The following is a 6,359-nucleotide window of genomic DNA, read 5'->3' on the forward strand; positions in this document are numbered from 1 at the left end:
AGTACAAAAATATGATGGGAGAAATGGTTGGGAAGATGACATGAAACTGAAGAAGGTTTGGGCCAAAGGAAGCCATGCCCCACGACTTGGGGAATGATGGGAGGCAGTTGTCTAAAGGGGCCTTGTATTCTCTTGCCCACATTGCCCTGGGAGTGAAAGCATGTAACTCAGATTGGAACTTGAAAGTGACCAAAACCCATGGTCTTCCAACTGAGACCGCACATGTGGTTTCAGGAGTTAATGAAGCTCAGGTTCTTGATGTCTCATTGCAGAAAAAAATCAGCGAGAGTCAAAGTGATAGTTAAGAAGTGGGTTTCTTTAGAGAGAAGCACACTCCACGTGCAGAGCATGGGCCATCTCAGAAGGCAAGAGCAACCGTGAAATACAACATGGGTAGTTTTTACAGTGGAGAAGGCAATGGCACCCCAATCCAGTACTCTTGCCTGGAAAATCCCATGGACAGAGGAGCCTGGTAGGCTGCAGTCCATGGGGTCGCTAAGAGTCAGACACGACTGAGCGACTTCACTTTCAGTTTTCACTTTCATGCACTGGAGAAGGAAATGGCAACCCACTCCAGTGTTGTTGCCTGGAGAATCCCAGGGACTGGGGAGCCTGGTGTGCTGCCATCTATGGGGTCGCACAGAGTCGGACATGACTGAAGCGACTTAGCAGCAGCAGCAGCGATTTTTATGGGCTGGGTAATTTCATAGCAATGAGAGGGAGGATTATGCCAACTATTGGGGGGAGGGGCATAGATTTCCAGGAATTGGGCTACCGCCCACTTTCTGGCCTTTGGTGACTGACCTCAGAACTTGCTAATTGTGAGTGTGTCATTAGTTTGCCGTTGTGTTACAATGAGCGTGTACTGAAGCTTAAGGTCTAGTGGAAGTTGACTCGTCTACCATCCTGGACCCATTTGGACTATGTCATTCTTTCCAAAGGTTGAGCCCTGGCCCCTTCCCTCCTGTTTCAGAAGGACTGTTGCCCATTTCTTCACAATGACTTGCTGGAAAAGCAGCATCACTAACCCAGTACTAATTCCAGTGCTAAGTGGCAGACTCACAGTAGGGTGACTCTAACTGAGTGAAGAGTTGATAACAAGAAGTGCACAGAGTCTGGTCAATCACTGAGCATTCCTTTCCACATCCTTCCCTCTATCTCACCCTATGGAAGCATCAGTCACAATAGGGGAAGAGAGTCTCTGGACAACAGAAGTACTTAGGGCAGAGATATTAAACAGATAGCGGATGCTGAAGGACAGGGTCCTCTTGTGGGTGGAATGAAGTAAACAGGAAATGGTTGAGATCACACTACAATACTAGAAGCTCTCTACTCTGTAACATACCCCAATTCCACTCTCAACCTCACCAATAGGAGAACAAGGCAGGGCAAAAGATCTTATCCTTCATTAAAGTACATGTTACCTATCAAGGTAGTTGATAGCTCCCAAAGAATATGAGCTTGCACAGAAAAAATGTTAGCAAAAAAGGCCTGAGACTGTTATACTGAGAAAGTCCTGTTTGCAAGGCTGAACTTTCTCTTTCACCATAAGAAGATGTAAAGGCATTTAAAAAACACACACACACACATACACACAGAGCAAACATAATACTTAATCATAAATTATTTAAAACATTCCCCTTGAGATTAGGAACAAGAAAATGAATGGTGACAATTATCATTTCTATTCAAGTATAAGTGTACACTGTAGAATGAAACCAAAAATAATATATGAGTCTATACTGATATAAATAAAGGAATGAATTAATGAAGAGAATGGAGAGTTTTTCCTTTAGAGTAGAATGTCATTAATAAGCTAGAAGGAATGATGGAATTAGAAAATCACCACTTGATAAACTATCACAGTAATAATTAATTCAGCTAAGAAACACTGATAGCTGCTAAAAGTAATGAGTGAAAGTTTGATGAGGAAAGGTGTATTTACACAGGTTTGATGCATTTCCTCACAACATAGCTATTAATTGCAAAGAGAAAAAGAGTAACTTTAGGGACTTCACTGGTGGCCCAGAGGGTTAGACTCCATGCTCCCAATGCAGGGTGCCTGGGTTCAATCTCTGGTCAGGGAACCAAATCCCGTATGTGCAGTCAAATAAATAAACTTTTTTAAAAGAGTAATTTAAAATGGAGAAAACCAAATGAAGCCACTTTAATTAAATGATGAAGTAATGAGACAAATCAAAATGTGTTCCTCAACCAAAATTGAAAAACACACATGTACCCAGGGTTCATACAATTCAGTTCAGTTCAGTTCAGTCGCTCAGTCGTGTCTGACTCCTTGTGACCCCATGAACCACAGTACACCAGGCCTCCCTGTCCATCAGCAACTCCCAGAGTTTACCCAAACTCATGTCCATTGAGTCAGTGATGCCATCCAACCATCTCATCTCCTGTCGTCCCCTTCTCATCTTGCCTTCAATCTTTCCCAACATCAGGGTCTTTTCAAATGAGTCAGCTCTTTGCATCAGGTGGCCAAAGTATTGGAGTTTCAGCTTCAACATCAGCCCTTCCAATGAACACCCAGGACTGATCTTTAGGATGGACTGGTTGGATCTCCTTGCAGTCCAAGGGACTCTCAAGAGTCTTCTCCAACACCACAGCTCAAAAGCATCAATTCTTCTGAGTTCAGCTTTCTTTGTAGTCCAGCTCTCACATCCATACATGACTACTGGAAAAACCATAGCCTTGACTAGACGGAGTTTGTTGGCAAAGTAATGTCTCTGCTTTTTAATATGCTGTCTAGGTTGGTCATAACTTTCCTTCCAAGGAGTAAGCATCTTTTAATTTCATGGCTTCATTCACCATCTGCAGTGATTTTGGAGCCCAGAAAAATAAAGTCAACCACTGTTTCCACTATTTCCCCATCTATTTGCCATGAAGTGATGGGACCAGATGCCATGATCTTAGTTTTCTGAATGTTGAGCTTTAAGTCAACTTTTTCACTCTCCTCTTTCACTTTCATCAAGAGGCTCTTTAGTTCTTCTTTGCCTTCTGCCATAAGGGTGGTGTCATCTGCATATCTGAGGTTGTTGGTGTTTCTCCCGGCAATCTTGATTCCAGCTTGTGCTTCCTCCAGCCCAGTGTTTCTCATGATGTACTCTGCATATAAGTTAAATAAGCAGGGTAACAATATACAGCCTTGACATACTCCTTTTCCTATTTGGAACCAGTCTGTTCCATGTCCAGTTCTAACTGTTGCTTCCTGACTTGTATACAGGTTTCTCAAGAGGCAGATCAGGTGTAGCTAGGACAAGGAAGCAACCTAGACATCCATCATCAGATGAATGGATAAAGACATATATACACACATACAATGGACTATTACTCAGCCATAAAAAATCACGTATTTAAGTCAGTTCTAGTGAGGTGGATGAAGCTAGAGCCCATTATACAGAGTGAAGTAATTCAGAAAGGAAAGAAAGATATAGTATATTAATGCATATATATGGAATCTAGAAAGATGGTACTAGTGAAGCTTTTTACAGGGCAACAGTGGTGAAGTGGACATGGAGAACAGACTTATGGACCCCGGAAGCGGGGTGAGGGGAGGAGGAGAGGGTGAGATGAATGGACAGAGTAACATGGAAGCATGCACAACACAATGTGTAAAATAGATAACCAATGGGAATTTGCTGAATGACTCAGGAAATGCAAACTGGGGCTCAGTGACAACCCAGATGGATAAGAAGGGGTGGGAGGTGGGAGGGAGTTTAAAGAGGGAGGGGACACATGAACACCTATGGCTGACTCATGTTGATGCACAGCAGAGGTCAACACAACATCGTAAAACTATTTTCCTTCAATTATAAATAAGTTTGGGGGGAAAATTTGTGTTCCTCTTGTCGGAATGCAGTGAGAAGTATAACAGCTTCGGTTCTGAGAAGTTTCTGCCAAAAATTTATAACCTGAATCTAATCATTAGAAAAGATCACGTAAATCCAAACTGAGGAATATTCTGGCCTATAACCTTTGAGTGTTAAGATTATGAAAAGATTAGGAAATGCTCCAGATATTGAAAGAGACAAAACAACACATGCAACACTGTTCCTGGATTGTACCCAATTATCTATTGTTAACAGCAGAAAAAGAGTGTTACTCGTTATCCAATTATACGAAAGGTTAAATTGCAACTTAGTGCAGATGCCCACTGACAGCACACCCTGAGGGGAATTTAGGATGGAAAAAAACAAGATGAAGAACTCTGTGCTTTGGATAAACAGTCCCTTATATATTTAGATGAACATCTCAGAAAAAAATTTCAATGACTACAGATGCTGACATCTTTCCATAAATAGAAAAGGACTAAAAATATGAACTTGAGATGTCTGTTCTTTGTGATTAGCAATAATCTTTTACCAAGATGTATCCGTGACTACCTGTATTTCCTAGCTAAAAACAAAGAAAAAGCACACAGGCTGGCTCCTTCTCTACCGCTTCAGTGCAGTTTCTCAGAGCTACTGAGAGGCTGTCTCCCAGACTGTAGTCCCCTGTAAGGTCCCTGAATAAAACTGAACTCACAACGTCTGTGTTGTGTGTTTTTCCTTCAGTAAAAACTATACAGAGCATGATTGGGAGAATTGGTGAAACTTGAATGGGATCTGTAAATTAGATAATGGTAATGCATTGGTATTTCCTAATTTTCATGGTTGTATTGTGATTATGCAAGAGGCCCTTTTTTGCGTGAATTACACTCTAAGGGCTCCCTGTGGCTCAGATCATAAAGAATCTGCCTGCAACGTAAGAGACCTGGATTTAACCCCTGGGTCTGAAAGATCCCCTGGAGAAGGGAATGGCTAGCCACTCCGGTATTCTTGCCTGGAAAATCCCATGGACAGAGGAGCCTGGCTACAGTTCACAGGGTCTCAGAGAGTCAGACACAACTAAGTGACTAATATTTTCACTTTTCACTTTCACACTCTAAAGAAAGCGTCCCCAACTCCCAGGCCACAGACCAGGTCCGTAGCCTATTAGCAACCAGGTCACACAGCAAGAATTGAGAAGCGGGCAAGTGACCAAAATTTGTATGTACAGTCACTCCCCATCACTAGCATTGCCACCTAATCTCCCACCTCTTTGGAGCAGTTTCTCATAGCTTTCTGAGATTCTGTCTCTCAGGCTGCAGTCCTGATTTTGCCCCAAATAAAATACAACTTGCAAGTCTCATGTTGTACATTTTTTTAAAGTCAGTTGAAATTTTTGGAGATTTGAGATGTCTGCAACTGACAGATTTCTCCTAAAGTTACCTGATCACTCTACTGTCTATTCCACATTCTTAGTAATTTTTAAATTTCCATCTCCTTCCTGCTTTATTCTCAGAAACATACTGCTGAATCAAATGCAGACTCCACGGCCACTCCCTCCCTTCTCTAAGAAGCAAGCTATCACACATTTATAACGACCATTCTGTGAGCAAAAATACAGTTTTACAATTTCTCACTCTTTCAAGTATTTCTTCATTCTCAGAAGTATCCAAACCATTTCTTCATTGCTGCTGCCTCCTCCAGAATTAGTTCATTCATCAAATATTTATTGAGAAAATACTATGTGCCATACCGTTCTAGAACCTGGGAATACAGTAGGAAATAACGTCTCTGCTCTCATGGAATTTACAGTCTGCTAGTGGAGCAAAAACTAAAGGGACAATTCCTCCCACCTCCCATTTTTTTGTTTTTCAGACAATGATATCTGCTTAGAGAACAATAGCAGGACTTTCCTGCTGGTCCAGCGGTTGAGAGCCTGCCTGCCAAGGCAGGGAACCTGAGTTCAATCCCTGTTCTGGGAATATTCCACATGCTGTGTGGCAACTAAGCCCAAGGGCCACCACTACTGAAGCCTGCGTGCCTAGAGCCTGTGTCCCAGGACAAGAGAAGCCACTGCAATGAGAAGCTTGGGCACCATGAGGAGGTTAACCCCCACTCACCAGAACTAGAGAAAGCCTGGGTGCAGCAATGAAGACTCAGCTCAGCCAAGAATTATTTAATTAATTACATTAAAATTTAAACATTTTAAGAAAGAAAATGGCAACAGATGATAAGAATGTCTGGGGAAGCTCCTTTCTAAGGAGAGGACATCTCATCAGAGACAAAATGATGTGGAACTAGCCACATGAGGATCTGGAAAAAAGGCAAATGCAGACATCTTGTAAAAGAAATCAAGCATATTTAAACTCACTATAATGTAAGTTCCAGGTAACCATGATTTCATCTATTGTGTGTGTGATTGTTGTCATTTCTGTGATTTTACTGCTTATCCCAAGACTAAGTTTGGTATATCACAGGGGTTCAAGGTATAGTTGTTATAAGAAAATGAACCCCTTCCAGTGCCCTAGAGTGTGCTCTTAT

Source organism: Odocoileus virginianus, chromosome 5 (genome assembly GCF_023699985.2).
Source record: "Odocoileus virginianus isolate 20LAN1187 ecotype Illinois chromosome 5, Ovbor_1.2, whole genome shotgun sequence".
Lineage (NCBI taxonomy): Eukaryota > Metazoa > Chordata > Mammalia > Artiodactyla > Cervidae > Odocoileus > Odocoileus virginianus.